Source organism: Aotus nancymaae, unplaced genomic scaffold, assembly GCF_030222135.1.
Source record: "Aotus nancymaae isolate 86718 unplaced genomic scaffold, 86718_ANA_hifiasm-v0.15.2.pri h1tg000003l, whole genome shotgun sequence".
NCBI lineage: Eukaryota > Metazoa > Chordata > Mammalia > Primates > Aotidae > Aotus > Aotus nancymaae.
This window is the reverse complement of record NW_026988414.1, coordinates 29,091,748-29,108,113: the sequence shown is the minus strand read 5'-3', so window position 1 is coordinate 29,108,113 and position 16,366 is coordinate 29,091,748. Positions and strand designations below refer to the sequence as shown.

The following is a 16,366-nucleotide window of genomic DNA, read 5'->3' as shown; positions in this document are numbered from 1 at the left end:
CCAGTAACATACTTTTTTGATTACTGTAGCCTTGTAGAATAGTTTGAAGTCAGATTGTGTGATCCCTCCAGCTTTTTCTTTTTGTTTTCTTAGTATTAGGTCTTGGCTATGCGAGCTTTCTTTTGGTTCCATATGAAGTCTAAGGTGGTTTTTTCCAGATCTGTGAAGGCGGCCAATGGTAGCTTGATGGGGATAGCATTGAATCTATAAATTACTTTGGGCAGTATAGACATTTTCATGATACTGATTCTTCCTAACCATGAGCATGGGATGTTTTTCCGTCTCTTTGTATCCTCTCTTATTTTGTTGAGCAGTTGTTTGTAATTCTTCTTGAAGAGGTCCTTTATATCCCTTGTAAGTTGTACTCCTAGGTACTTTACTCTCTTTGTAGCTATTGTGAATGAGAGTTCACTCATGCTTTGGCTCTCTGTATGTTATTGGTGTATAGGAATGTTTGTGATTTTTACACATTGATTTCTGCCATCTTGGTGAAAGTCCCTCTGAGTGTTTTGTATTTGTCATTGGACTATCACTTGTAAACAAACCCAAACTGCAAAAACTGTAATGTCACCAAGAAAATGATTTTAGGGCCTTACCAGTACTCTTATGTAGTTGGAACATCCAAAAGACTGAGAAAGAAATATGCTAGGGTTGTAATAATAGTAGTTAATACTACTGGAACCCCTTACATAAATTTATCCTCTTAATATTCACAATAATCCCTATGAGATACTTTTATTATATTTTTATGTATGAGGAAACTAAGTTACAGAGAGATTAAGTAACTTGCTCAAGATGCCACAGCTAGTCAAAGAAAAAGTATGAATTCAAATTAACGTCCTGGGCCCCCAGCCCAGACTTAATCTCTCAGTCTCTGCAGTACTTAGTTGTTTCATATCCTCTGTGGTCACATTTTTTCCATACTCTTAGAATCCTTTGGTAACAATATTGAAACTAAAAACTACTGATTACACACACACACACACACACACACACACACACACACACATTCATACAAGGCCCTCTGTGATGAACTATTTGATGGTGTTCTATGATGAACTTAGAGCAGGCTATTTTCTGTATATCCGTAAGAAATAGGTAACCGAAGGCAGGAAATCACAAACAATGTGATAGGACAGGGGCATCTGAGAAAACTGACTGTGCTGATCTGACTGAATTATGAGGGCTGTTTGTCAAAGAGAATTATAAAATGCAATTCTGGAGGGCTTTGAAGAGCAGAAGGCATGAATAATTATATTATCTTATTTACTCTACATAGCAACACAAGCAATGTAGTGTTACTGTCATTTTGGGAGATTAAAGAGTTTATTCATTTAACAATTGGTAGTGCCCAAAATTTAAACATAGCTGGGTCTAACTCCCAATCCTTGTATCTTAATATCTGAAGCACTCTAAAACAATGACCAAAGGAATAAAAAGACTATTTTAGGAGTCAATGTGTTTACAAAACAAACAATAAAATTAAAAAAAAAAAAGGAGAAAGGAAGGACTTTTAAAAAAGATAGTATCATTATACCATTCTTAAAATTAGAAAGAATTTAATCAGGTGAATTTATAAAACAAACTTCACAGCAATAAGCTCATAACAATGTTTCATAAATTCATGGTAAAGCAGTAAAACAGAGGAAAAAGAAAGAAAACATAAGGGAAAATTAAACGAATTATTTTACAGCTGAATTAAGAAACTCTACTCTGCACAATTTAGAATAGAGCCATTTTTCTATGAGGTACATAGAAATAAACAAACTAGGTTTGTTTAGTTTTAAGGCGGTGTCAGATCCATGTGTAGCACTGTAGCATGAGTTAAAAACAAGTACTTACATAAAATTGAAATTTAGGTGGAATCTTAATGGATATGAGGTAATTCTATGTGGGATGGAAGATGGAGTATAAAATTAAGTTTCATGAAATTGTAAAAACCTGAGTCGATCAACTGGGACTTAACCAATACCCTAAAATTGCTCAGAAATAGTAATAAGGTATTATAGAGTCCTAGCTAAGAGCATGAGCTTCAAAATAAGAGTATCCAAATGAAAATCCTCAATCAATGCACCAAATCCTTTTATCAAATGTCTGTTTCTCATTTATGAAATTGACTTTTTTAATAACATTCACATCATAAAGTTGGTGTCTACACTGGGTAAGAAAATATATATAAAGTACATATATTTTGTTAGTATTTGGTATATCATAAACAACCAATGAAATTGTATAATATACACAATTATATTACTGATATCTATATAAATCTATATCTATCAATATTTATATCTATCATGTATCATTGGGTCAAGATTTGGCTTGGCTGAGCATTCCCTCACTTCTCTTCAATATTTTTTCTCAATATTCTTCCAGGAAATTGAGTGAATAAGAATAGAGAGAATCTTAATTTACAGAGACTTATTATGGTTTATGATAATGATCCTTTTGAGTCTGAAAAGGAGGACAGGCATTCAGGTTATTATTCCCCCGTTAGCAATGCTTACCTCCAGAAGCTATTTTCTGGAAGCTCTTATATGATCTGTTTCTCTCTCACACATGAAACTCCCCGGATACTATCTATTTAACTAGTTCATAAGTCAGATATTTCTGTATATATGTATCTGGAATCGGAGATTTATCCACAATTTTTTCAATATATATGTACTGGATGTTTAGTCCTTAACAAGGTCTAGGTGGACACTGAGGAACAAAACAGAAAAAGTGCTCTCAGCTTCTAATCTGCTGAGAATGACAGAAAACGCACAGATGAGGTAGCAATACAATCATGAAACAAAGCAAAGTAAGAAGGTAGAGTAGACAGAGTTTATATAGACTGATCAGAAAAAAACCTCTGTTAAATTTATGCATGAAATTCTGTAAATTTGGAGCTGGAATTACATTTTAATATGCACAGAGACATTAAAATAAACTGTCTACAGAGAGTGAAAAAATAATAAAACAGAGAAATCCGAGAGATAAGAGACAAGGTATCCACTGTGAATAAGGAGATAATAAACTCATTCTTCACATTAGAATTCCTGGTTTCTGTCCCTCCTGAGGTCTGTTTCCTAACCATGCACCATTCCATTGCTTTACTCTGTGTGATTTAGCTCCTATTGATTTGCAAACAACTGTTACATGAATACACAATACATCACATAGTGATACAGTGTTCTCGGTTTGACTTGCGTTTCATGGAAAGCTCTTCTTTCAGGGTAGGATTAAGGGAGACATACTGGGAGATGAGCATGAGTGAAAGACATTTTCTGTTTCTTTTAAAACTGCCTCAGTAAACTTGGACCACACTTGAGTTCTTACACTCTCGTCTCAGGATATTCTCTCTGCCACCACCACCGACCCTCCCCTAAAATTTTGAGACTTGTTTTGTCCTTCTTGAAATAAAAATTTCCTTGTGCTTGGTACATTGCAAAACTTTTAAAACTGTTATTATTCTTATCACCACCATCTTCATCTTTTTTCTTCTTCATTATCATCATTACCGCCTTCCTATTTCTCATTACAACTAGTAAGAGGAGAATCTTGTATTTCTAGAACTAGGCAATCTGGGTCTATAGCAGCATGTATATAGATGTAAAGTAAATACCGAAGACTCAGTGCTAAATACACAAGAGGCTGCAGTAAGTAAATTAAGTTCGATGTAATTCTAATTTAACTAAAAACAATCATTCTCTTTGGACCACTTAGGTTGTATTTTGGCTCAGATCACTTAATAATGGCTTCATAATGTGCTTTTGATGAGGCTGAGATAGATAGGCAATAATAACCTTATCTGAATAAGTCAATATTGAACCTTTAGAAAGGTAAGTGATTTAGTAGATTCAAGTACTAGCTCTAAAACATACGTATTTTTATCCTGCATTCTATTAAAGATCTTTAAGCCTCATCAGTAATAGTGGAATAATAATATTTTGGGCTTGCTGTGACTCTTAAATAAGATGAATTATGTGAGTTCAGTTGCCTAGTGTGTAGGGATTACTCAGTAGAAATAAGATACTTTCCCTTAAGCCTTAGTCAGATTCCAATTCTAATAATGAGGTTCCTGGTAAAACTTGAGAATAAATGTAATGAAATAAGCTTTATATAAATGACAAGTAAAACGGTAAAGTCTTATGAACTATAAAGCAGTCTTTTTGTACTTATTATATAATGCCTTGTTAAGTTCAGTAGATCACGGTGTGAATGGGCACAATATGTTTCTGGTGCTTTACTTTTAGATTATTCACTGTGGAATCAGCCAATTAGAATATCTTTCTTTTAATTAACTCATATGTTACCTGGAAACATTTTTCCTTTGAACATTATTGCTAATTCTAAGGCATCCATTGTCTAAGGCAACAACCTTTCTGTTCAGCAAGTTGTTTCAGCAATTTCTCTTCGCTCTCGCTATTCGAGTTATTTTTTATGTCCTTGTCTATATCTGAGACTATAACAAGAATATCCTCAAAATATTGCTAAGCATGCTTATACTCTCTCAATTTGTTCAAAAATCTTTTTACAGGTGTACTGAAAAATAAACTATTTAAGAACAGAATAGGCCAGGCATGGTGGCTCATGTCTCAAATACCAGCACTTTGAGAGGCTGAAGCAGGTGAATCGCTTGAGCCCAGGAGTTTGAGACAAGCCTGGGCAACATGAGGAAACCCCATCTCTACTAAAAATACAAAAATTAGCTAAGCATGATGGTGCACACCTGCAGTCCCAGCTGCTCCAGAGGCTGAGGTGAAAAGAGGAAGTTGCAATGAGCCAAGATTGTCCCACTGCACTACAGCCTGGGCAACAGAGTGAAATCCTATCTCAAAACAAACAAAAAACCGAATATTAAATGTACAATACAATTTAGACATACATTAATTCTACTTTCCCTGTTTACTGTTACTTTTTAAAATCCCTAATACTTCCACAATGCAGGCAGTCTGGTATAATGGACATACCTGCATTCCTTTGGGAGTTCCAATGGGACAGTTACCTAACCATTTTTACGTTTCTTTTTCTCAGTATCAAAGTAATATTAAGAACTTATCCATCATAGAGTTATGGTAAGAATTAAGTGAGATTATATGTGCCTATTGCAAATCAAGTAATAGGAAAAATTTAATAGTTGCTATTTTCTTTCAATAGTTTGTATTACTTAGCAAGTATTTATAAACCACTTTCAAATGCATTATATTGCATATAACACGGCTAGCTGATAGAGAAAATAGTATGACCCCATTTCATCGGTAAAATAACTAGAATCTGTATTTCCTGCCTCCTAATCCTTGTGCTTTAAATAGGCAGTCACGGCTGGTAACTGAGTTCCCTGACCCTGCAGCACGTTCTGTAGTTGCTCCCAAGACAGAGATATCTAGACAACTCACTTGGAACAAGTTTTTTCCCAATCTTTGGGTGTGAATGCTCGTTACTATTCCTTTCATTTGGCTTTTGCTTCTGGAGGAATTTCAATTAACTCAGAGGTTAGTACAGCAGGGGAAAAAAGTTTACTAAACAAATTCTTTCAGATATTTTTACTATTTATGCAACCAAGATATTAGAGAGTCTTACAAAATATTTTGAAAAAGAAAAGGATAAAAATTATCATTTGAAGCTAATGATTAATAAGGAAAAAGAATGATAATGGAATACATGCAGGCAACAAACATTTAATAAGGGTTCATTTGAATATTCTTGCTCTGCAGTCAACTCAGTTGGAACCCAAGTTTAATTTTTTGAAGATATCATAAAGTCAGTAAAGTAATATATCTAGCCAAGCCATTAGGAATGTTGTAATTTTAGACTATTTACATTAAATGCTCTTTTTAAAAAATTGCTTCAATGTTCCTAATTACATTTAAAAACAGGATCTATAACTATGTATGGTTAATAAAACTCTGGCAATGCCATGTTTTTCTTTGGTATTTCTGAAAAAGGAAAGCACAAGATATTTTCAGCAGAATTCGTCTTCATAAAACTACATAACAGATTTGCTGACCAAACAAGTTCTAGCAATTTGTGTTTGGAAGGTTTTCATTTTTTTTTTTTTATAATGTATTTCTATACTGGATGACTATCTAGATGAGAATATGCTTCTCCGTATGAAAAATGGCCAAAATCCTACTCTCAGTTATATGTAAAAGCTATGAAAACACTGAATAAATATCCTGTACATAGGCACATCCTATGCTTCCTGTTTTAGTTAACAAGAAGTCAAATGTTCAAAATCTCCAGTGAAACGTAAGAGACTATTCATATAGCATACACAACTATACTTACATAAGATAACCATCCATTTATAGATACATAATAGCTCACATTTCAAAACAACATTTTTGTTATATAATGTAAGTTAAAATTTGACACATCGTGGGTGGGGTAAGAGGCAATACTAAAATCATGCTGCTGAAAAGAAACTTGATTAATTATGAATAGAAGTATATTTTAGCACAGATTTTTTTATCTTATTTCCCTCAAATATAATGAATACGGCAACATTATTGTGAAACGTGTTTCTTAATATCATCAAACCTCTATCATCAGAAGCATGCAAAAGACTATCTCTCAAAATATGTCAAAAATAAGATGTCACTGCGATTGCCATAGATAAGGTTGTAGGGAGTCCAAGGTAAAGTATGTATGTGTGTAGTTCAATATAAATTGCCTATGCATTGTTCAATATACAAAAAATATATGTATCATATATATATTATACTTATTGACATGTTTATATATTAATATACAACTATATACAATTTTAATAATGTGAAAGGTAACAAAAATAAATAATATGCCTAATTGAAAAGAATAAAGTATAAAACATATCTTCCCCTTGTTAGGGAGGTTGTTGATATGTGGGGTTCTCTAATATATACTCTAATAGAATAAAATAAAATTTAAATCATAAAAATGGATCAGAACTGTCTATAAAATAATGGATGATAAATATTGATTATTAAAACAGAATTGTCTAATCTAATCTGAAATACAATATGTGCATTTGAAAATAACACATCAATCACCTATAATAATGCCAACCAAACTTACAGCTCAAAAACAGATACTTGGGAAAAACTAAAATGAATTAACTGCCAGATGTCAATTAAATAAATAATCAAAAATACAGAATTTTGCAAGGATTACTAACCACAAAAGGGTCATGTCCATAAAGCTTAAAGAATTGACTTCACTGAACATGTAATAAAAAGTTCTTGTTCAGTAAAAACTTTCAAGATCATAGAGAACAATGTAAATTATTTCCAAAAAATGACACCAGCATTTATCTAGTTTATTATTTTAAAGTTAGAGTTGAAAACAAAAGCTACTTTCTACTTTTATTTGTGAATTCAGATATTTTTAAAGGCCAACATGAAATCAGCAAAATATGCCCATTTCTATGTGGCAAGCTAGGTGTATTCTAGCAATACACCTATTTGCAATATACCAATACAGACATGAGCTTTGGAAAAATTATATTCAAATTTTTTTATATATATATTCTCAAACTAGGTTTGGAGAGACGCAGGGACCTAAATTTTAGAAAAAACACTTTGGCTTACTTTTAGCCTAAAAATTGAAGACCATTTCCAATTCCAATTCACTTGGAATTGAAGTACTCCAGTGAGGAAAGAGTAAAAAAAATTAAAAGCGAAATATTTTTTGCTTATTAGTGTAAGTGTGTCTTAGGATTTGTCATCTTTTGATTTGGTGGTAACTCACAAAGCTAATTTGAATCTGTGAAAAAGCATGACTGTAGGAAATAGGGTTTAACCAAATGGCAGTAAACAGCCTAAGGAAACACATGATTATTTTAAAACTTATTATAGTCAGCAGGGTATTACAGTCTCTCACTATTATTATGTGGGAGTCTAAGTCTCTTTGAAGGTCTCCAGAAACTTGCTTTATGAATTGAGGTGCTCCTATTTTGGATGCAAATATATTTAGGATAATTAAACCTTCTTGTTGAATTGAAACCTTTAGCATTATGTAATGCCCTTATTTGTCTTTTTTGATCTTTGTTGGTTTAAAGTCTGTTTTGTCAGAAACTAAAACCACAACCCCTAGCTTTTTTTTCTGTTTTCTATTTCCATGGGAGATGTTTCTCCATCCCTTTATTTTGAGCTATATGTGTTAACTGCATGTGAGATGTGCCTCTTGAAGGCAGCATACCAATGGGTCTTGGTTCTTTATCCAGCTTGCCACTCTATTTATTTTAATTGGGGCATTTATCCCATTTATATTTAAGGTTAGTATTGATATGTGTGGATTTTAGCTTGTTATCATTATGGTAGCTGGTTATTTTGCAGGCTTGTTTATATGGTTGCTTCATAGTGTCACTGATCTGTGTACTTCAGTGTGTTTTGTAGTGGCTGATAATACTCTTTCTTTTCCATATTTAGTGCTTCCTTCAGGAGATCTTGTAAGGCATGTCTGGTGGGTAACAAATTCTCTCAGCATTTTCTCATCTGAATAGGATGTTATTTCTCCTTTGCTTATAAAGCTTAGTTCGGCTGGATATTAAATTCTAGAATTCTAGGGTGGAAAATTTTTTTTTTTTTTTTTGAGACAAAGTTTTGCTCTGTCACCCAAGCTGGAGTGCAGTAGTACAATCCTGGCTCACTGCAAATTCTGCCTCCCCATTTAACACAATTCTCCTGCCTCAGCCTCCTGAGTAGTTGGGATTACAGGTGCCTACCACCACACCCAGCTAATTTTTCTACTTTTAGTAGAGATAGAGTTTCACCATGTAGGCCAGGCTGGTCTCAAACCCCTGACTTCATGATTCGCCAGTCTCAGCCTTTCAAAGTGCTGGGATTACAGGCATGAGTGACCCTGGAAATTCTTTTAAAAATGGTGAACCATGCCTAGTCCTGGAAATTCTTTTAAGAATGTTAAATATCGGCCCCCAATCTCTTCTGACTTGTAGAATTTAACTCTATCATCTCAGCTCAAAAGCTTCTCTTTTTTTTTTTATTTTGTGAGACAGTCTCACTTTGTTAACCAAGCTGGAGTGCAGTGGTGTGATCTCCTCTGACTATAACTTCTGCCTCCTGGCTTCAAGTAATTCTTGCGCCTCAGCCTCCTGAGTAGTGGGGATTACAGTCATGTACCACCATGACTGGCTACTTTTTCTATTTTTAGTAGAGACAGGGTTTTAGCATGTTGGCCAAGCTGGTATTGAACTCCTGACCTCAAGTGATCCACCCATGTCAGCCTTCCAGAGTGCTGGGATTACAGGCATGAGCCACTGTGCCTGGCCTAAAGCTTCTTAAACTAATAAACAACTTCAGCAAAATCTCAGTATACAAAATTAATGTGCAAAAATCACTAGCATTTCTATATACCAAGAATTATTAAGCTGAGAGCCAAATCACAAATGAACTCCCATTCACAGTTGCCATAAAAAGAAAATACCTAGTAATACAGCTAACTAAGGAGGTGAAATATCTCTACAAGGAGGGATATAAACCACTGCTCAAAGAAGTCAGAGGTGACCCACACAAATAAAAAAATATTCTATTCTCATGGATAGGAATAATCAATAGCATGAAAATGACCATAGTGCTCAAAGCAATTTACAGATTCAATGCTATTCCTATAAACGACCACTGACATTCTTCACAGGACTAGAAGAAACAAACTATGCTAACATTTGTATGGAATCAAAAAGCAGCCGGAATAGCCAAGGCAATACCAAGCAAAAAGTTCAAAGCCTGAGGCATCACACAACCTTACTTCAGACTATACTACAGGGCCACAGTCATCAAAACAGTATGGTACTGGTATCAAAACAGACACACAGACCAATGGAACATAATAGAGTACCCAGAAATAGGACCACACACCTAAAACGATCTGATCTTCAACAAATATGACAAAAACAAGCAATGAGGAAAGGACACTCTATTCAATAAATTGTGCTGGGATAACTGGCTAGCCATGAGCAGAAGATTAAGACTGGACCTCTTCCTTACACCACAGACAAAAATTAACTCGAGATGGATTAAAGACTTCCATGTAAAACTCAAAATTACAAAAACTCTGGAAGACAACCTAGACAATACAATTAAGGACATAGGGACAAGCAAAGATTTCATGATGAAGACACCAAAAGCAATGGCAACAAAAGCAAAAATCAACAAATAAGATCTAATTAAACTTAAGGGCTTCTGCACAGAAAAAAAAAAACTATCAACAAAGTAAATAGATAACTTATGGAGTACGAGAAAATTTTTGCAAACTATGCATCTGAGAAAGGTCTAACAACCAGTGTATAAAAGAAACTTCAACAAATTTACAAGGAAAAAATGAACAATCCCTTTAAAAAGTATACAAAGGACACAAAACAAACACCTTTTAAAAGAAGACATACATGTAGCCAACAATCATATGAAGAAAAGCTCAACATCACTAGAGAAATGCAAATCAAAATCACAGTGAGATACCATCTCACATCAGTTAGAATGGCTACTATTAAAAAGTCAGAAAATGGCCAGGTGTGGTGGCTAACACTTGTAATCCCAGCACTTTGGGAGGCCAAGGCATGTGGATCACTTGAGGTCAGGAATTTGAGACTAGCCTAACATGGTGAAACCCCATCTCTACTAAAAGTACAGAATTAGCCAGCCATGGCGGTGCATGCCTATAATGCCAGTTTCTTGGGAGGCTGAGACAGAAGAATTGCTTAAACCCAGGAGGCAGAGGTTGCAGTGAGCCTAGATCACACCATTGCAGTCCAGCCTAGGCAACAAGAGCAAAAAACTTTGTCTCAAAAACAAAAAGTCAAAAAAATAATACATGCTGGTGAGATTGTGGAGAAAAAGGAATGTTTATACATTGCTGATTGGAGTAAATTAGTTCAGCCCTGTGGAATACAGTGTGGCAATTCCTCAAAGACCTAAAGACAGAAGAACCATTCAGCCCAGCAATTCCATTACTGGGTATATACCCAAAGGAATATAAATCATTCTATTATAAAGACACATGTATTGTGAACATACACATACATGTGTCTTTATAATAGAATGATTTATATTCTATTATATATAGTTCAGCACTATTCACAATAGCAAAGACATGGAATCAACCTAAATGCCCATCAATGATAGACTGGATGACGTATATATACACCATAGAATACTATGCAGCCATAAAAAGAACAAGGTTATATATCTTGAAAGAACATGGATGGAGCTGGAGGCCATTATCCTTGGCAAACTAACAAAGGAACAGGAAATCAAATACCACATGTTTTCACTTATCAGTAGGAGCTAAATAATGAAAACATATAGACACATAGAGGAGAACAACACATACTGGGGCCTTTTGGAGGGTAAACTGTGGGAGAAGGGATCAGAAAAAATAACTAATAGGTACTAGGCTTAATACCTGGGTGTATGAGTCAGGATTCTTATAGATGGACAGAACTAATAGGAGATATATATATATGTTTATTAAGTATTAACCAAGGTCCCTCAATAGGCTGTCTGCAAGCTGAGGAGCAAGGAAAGCCAGCCTGAGTCCCCAGACAAGAACTAGGAGTCAGATGTTAGAGGGCAAGCAGTATTCAGTGGGGGAGAAGAATGTAGGCTGGGAGGCGAGGCCTGTCTCATTTTTCTGCCAGTTTATTTTTATTTTTTTGAGATGGCATCTTGCTCTGTTGCCCAGGCTGGAGTGCAGTGGTGTGATTTTGGTTCACTGCAACCTCTGCTGCTTGGGTTCAAGGGATTCTCCTGTTTCAGCCTCCCTAGTGGCTGGGACCGGACTAGAGGTGCTTGCCACCACACCCAGCTAATTTTTTGTATTTTTAGTAGAGATAGGGTTTCACCATATTAGCCAGGATGGTCTCGATCTCCTGACCTCATGATCCACCCTCCTCAGCCTTCCAAAGTACTAGGATTACAGGCATCAGCTACCATGCCCAGTGAGCCTGGCTACCTGCTTTATATCCACTGGAAGCTGATTAGATTGTGCCCACAAGATTAAGGGTGGATCTGCCTTCCCCAGCCCACTGACTCAAAGTTAATCTCTTTTGGCAACATCCACACAGACAAACCCAGGATCAATTCTTTGTATCATTCAATCCAATCAAGTTGACACTCATTAACCATTAAGCTGGGTGACAAAATAATCTATACAACATAACCCCATGACACAAGTTTATCTATGTAACAAATCTACACTTGTACCCCTAAACTTAAAATATGTTAAAAAAAAAAAAGCAAAAATTTATGTTTTTAAAATTGAAATCTTTAAAGAGAGTTATACGCAAAATTATTTGTTGCTTATTTAAACTCTAACCATATGTTGTTTTTAATTAATGGTCTAGCAATTTCAAGATTTCTAAGTCTCCCTTTCCTTCTTTACTCAACTTATGATTCCATATCACAAAATTTCAGGATATCAATAATAATTTCTATGAATCAATATTTTCCTATAAATCATAAGACTGGTATTTTATAGATCAAATATTTACATTTTTGTCCAATATCTTTTATTTTTGCCTAAACACTTCAAAGCAATACAACCAAGGATGTTAACCTATTTAATCTGTTCTCACTTTAAACATTATAATAGATTATACATTATTTATATGTCTTAGTTATATGTTTAAATAAATTGTATAATAGAGATTTAGTATTTAAACTTTATAATGAAAACAAATTTTGTATCTCATTGCAAGAGACATAGATATAGGTTAAAAATTTCCAAAAAGTGGTTCCCAATGTACTTGGTCTACATATAAGGAAACAGCAATTTTAAGAAAACAATAAGAGACTATTTTTAAGTTGATACCATTACCCGAAGATTATAGTACTTTAGCTATTTTAAATGTAATACTATTTCAACATATCTGTGTACTGTAGAAGCTGAGGAACTATCTCAAGTTCTCCCATCTTTAGTTTTTTTAAACCCATTCCATGCTCCTGTTTCTATGTTTCTCCTCTAGGTTTGGATACTGTGATTATTGGACACCATTTTATAAGGATGTATACTATGTCTTACCGGCCTTTGAGTTCAGGAGGAGTAATAGCCACTTTAGTACAGCAGCCCCAGGATTAGTTCCACTATCCCCTTAAAGCAAGCCCTAGCCTCTATAGAGACCCAATATGACCCTGTGCTTCCATTGCATTTCAGGGTGATACTCCAAAAAACTCCTAGTGTCTGAGTCCTGATCACCAGAAGTGCTTGGTTTGATTACAGACCGCGTAGATGGCAAGACGACGTTCCCACAACTGCAGGTCGCTGGCTCCTTTTGTACCACTCTCCAGGTTGCTATTTTCCTGCACTTTTTCTGTTCCCCCAGGAGTTAAGATGACTTCAGACTTCTCTTGCAGCAAACTTCCAGAAGCTTTTCACAGTATTTGTATCAGATTCAGTAAGATGAGCCTCTAGTGAATCCATGTAGTTAATCAATACGGAAAAATTTTATGAACTGTTGGTCAGTGAAAAGATATGTTTTCTAAAACCTCGTGATTACACAGCATTGTCTTAGAGTCCCTTGCCATGCATCCTGGGAAATACACTGCTGTAAAATTAGCAAGAGCATAGTCTTAGAGGTTGATCAAACTGGAACTGCTTCTTTATCAACCCTTTTCCACACATAGCTGAATTTAAATTTCCCAAGAAAAAATACCTATGGCTGCTGGGTAAAGACTAAGAGAGTTGCTTCAGGCTCTATTACCCTCAGTAGTGAGCCTCCTTTTTCTGGTTGATTCCCTGAAATTCAACTTCTTCCCTAATGCTGTCCCATTTGAATGAAGTCCAGAAACTTAAGATTTTTAAATGTGCCATTGCTAGGAGACAGAAATAATACTGCTGAACTCTAGGTAACTTTACGTTAATGAAAACAACCAAGGAAAATCATTTAGTAAAGCTGACTTTTGAATTCTAGCGATGTCACTAATTAGTTACGTGATTGAGGGCAATGCAACCTATCATTTTTGATCACCAAAAGATTTTAATTAAAAAGTCAAAACACAGTTAATGGTTATGAGAATAAACTGATATAATTTATGGGAAACATTTTTTGATTATTTGTTTTTAAATATGCTAATAATCAGATAGAAATTCACTTTTGTTCTTTGAAAAACAAATTCAAACACACAAATGATAAAACACGTCTCATTATTTTTCAGTCATAAGGCAAGGAAGGAATTCACACTCCATTCCACAGGGGAGCTTTCCAGATGACACAAACAAAGCAGTTTATGTTGTAGTTGAGGCTGGTTCTTAAAAAAGCCCATATGTTTTTCTCCATGCTAGGTAAGAACAGTCCTTGAAATCTTTTGGCAAACTATTTTTGGCCCTTCTACTTCCTCCTAATTTTGGTCACAGATCCACCTACATTAAAATTTTGATAGATTGTTACTTAAACACTTTATCTAAACCTTCTATTTTCAGTCCTAAATATCACCATGATCAACCAGCACATTCACATACACAGAATGTTATTCTTTTTCAACCTGATTTGTGAAGTTGGAGGGAAAAGACCAAATATAGAATACCTGAAATTATAAAAAATATATTTCTCTTCCCTCCTCTACCCCTCATGTGAAAGGTACTATAGTAGCATTTTTTCCTTTTATCCCCCTCAAACGGAGATCCTGCCTCCAAACACATTTATAAGCATACACGAAGCATATATTTCTCAGAGCTTTTTTTTTTTTTTAATGTACTTCTTTCCCACTGGCTTCACATGACCAGAAATAACAACTCAGCAGATTCTCTTAAATATTGATATGAAATTCAACATAATGCCAAAGTCTCCCACAGGCTCTTCCATTTCTCCTCTGAGTAAACAGATCTCTTTCCCAACAAACTCCCAGAGTGAAGAAATTGTCCAGGGCTAGAGAAAAGTAAGTGGAAGAGCTGTTCCAATATGAGCCCCCAAGTCTTTCCAGAGTCCAGAGTTTGGTTTTTCAAAATGATATGCATTAGGGTGTCCTCAGAATTATTCCAACTTGATTTGGGATAATAGTAATTATAAAATCAACAGTAAAATGCCAATGAGGCAGCCAGTTCTCAAACTCCAGTGTCAACTGTTTTCAACGTTCAGTGGCTGACAGGGCAAAAAGTCTGAAGCTGAGGGACAAGTAGCACCTCTGAAACCCCTTAGGCTCAAAAAGGTATTTGAGAGAGGGGGTCTCTGGTTATTCATGAAGGATATTCTAAAGTCATCTAGAATGGAGATTGCAATCTGCTGCATCTGGGGGTTTGCTTCACTGTGCTCTTGGGTGTCACATACAAGCTGTAATCTTTCTTCAACTAACATTTTGAAGTATTTGCTGGAGTTTTTACTGCAGACGTGATACATAGCCCATAGTGACCAGTGTCAAATCTCTGGTTCAGAAAATTTACCAAGGAGTGGGAAATAATACATTGAACGATCTGTAGGTCCAATGTATTTAATGCTGCCGTCTACACCTTGAACTTAGCCAATCTGGGATGGTTGCATGCAGCTCCTTGAGAGGAAAAATCCTCACAAGTTATGGGATATTTAGGCTGTTTGTCAGAAGTCAGGTGGGTTATGACTACTGCAACAACATAGCCGATGTCTCTTTCTTTGCTATGGGACAGAATGCTGATATTCTTTACCACATCTTTAGTGGCCATTTTGAAAGAAAGTTTTCTGACTTCAGTGAGATTATTTTCTCAGACTTACATGAGGATTGCCAATTCCTGATTTTCAGTAAAGTGCTTGCAGGAAGCTGGAGACTCATCTGTAAGATCCTAAAGTACTTTTAAACTACACAAGAGGGTACCATTCTCTAAATTCTCTGTAGCCTTTTGTTTTACTATTGCTAAAAAGTTCCTTAATTGCCATGAAGAGCTCTTCTTCAAGTTGCGCAGTTTGCTCAAGTGAGAATTGCAGGACTAGAATAGAGCTTGATGCTCACTGCCTCTGTTTTCATCTTGGGATTTTTATATTTACAGAGCCATCTCATCACAAACTTGGCAGCACTGCACTTGTCAGATGAAACATCCACAAGAATCCTTGCCAGACTACCACTGTAAGGACTTCATCAGCCACTTCCCAAGGGAAACCAGTTCTCTGGAAGGTACAATGTTCCATCAGGTTTTTCAAAACACAATTACTCATGAGTAATCAAATACTTGTGGATTGTAAACTCTGACAGTGACTCAAAAATTTATCTAAGGTGGATGCAGCAAAAAGGGAATATTTCTATACTGCTGGTGGGAATATAAACTAGTATAACCACTATAGAAAACAGTGTGGAGAGTCCTTAAGGAACTAAAAATGTAACTACCATTTGATCCAGAATTCCCATTCCTGGGTATCCACCTGAAGGAAAAGAAGTCATATACAAAAGAACATACTTGCACAAGCATGTTATAGTAGCACGATTCC

At 35.3% G+C, this 16,366-nt stretch overlaps 1 long non-coding RNA gene across 1 annotated transcript in view; it reads left to right on the top strand.

Annotated features, from left to right (window-relative positions):
- LOC135274863 (uncharacterized) overlaps positions 1–16,020 on the top strand; it is a 120,801-nt gene extending 104,781 nt beyond the window's left edge. Inside the window, exon 3 of the long non-coding RNA XR_010342579.1 lies at positions 15,931–16,020. This is a non-coding gene — a long non-coding RNA (uncharacterized LOC135274863). The remainder of the gene's footprint in view (positions 1–15,930) is intronic.
- The last annotated feature ends 346 nt before the right edge of the window (positions 16,021–16,366 follow it).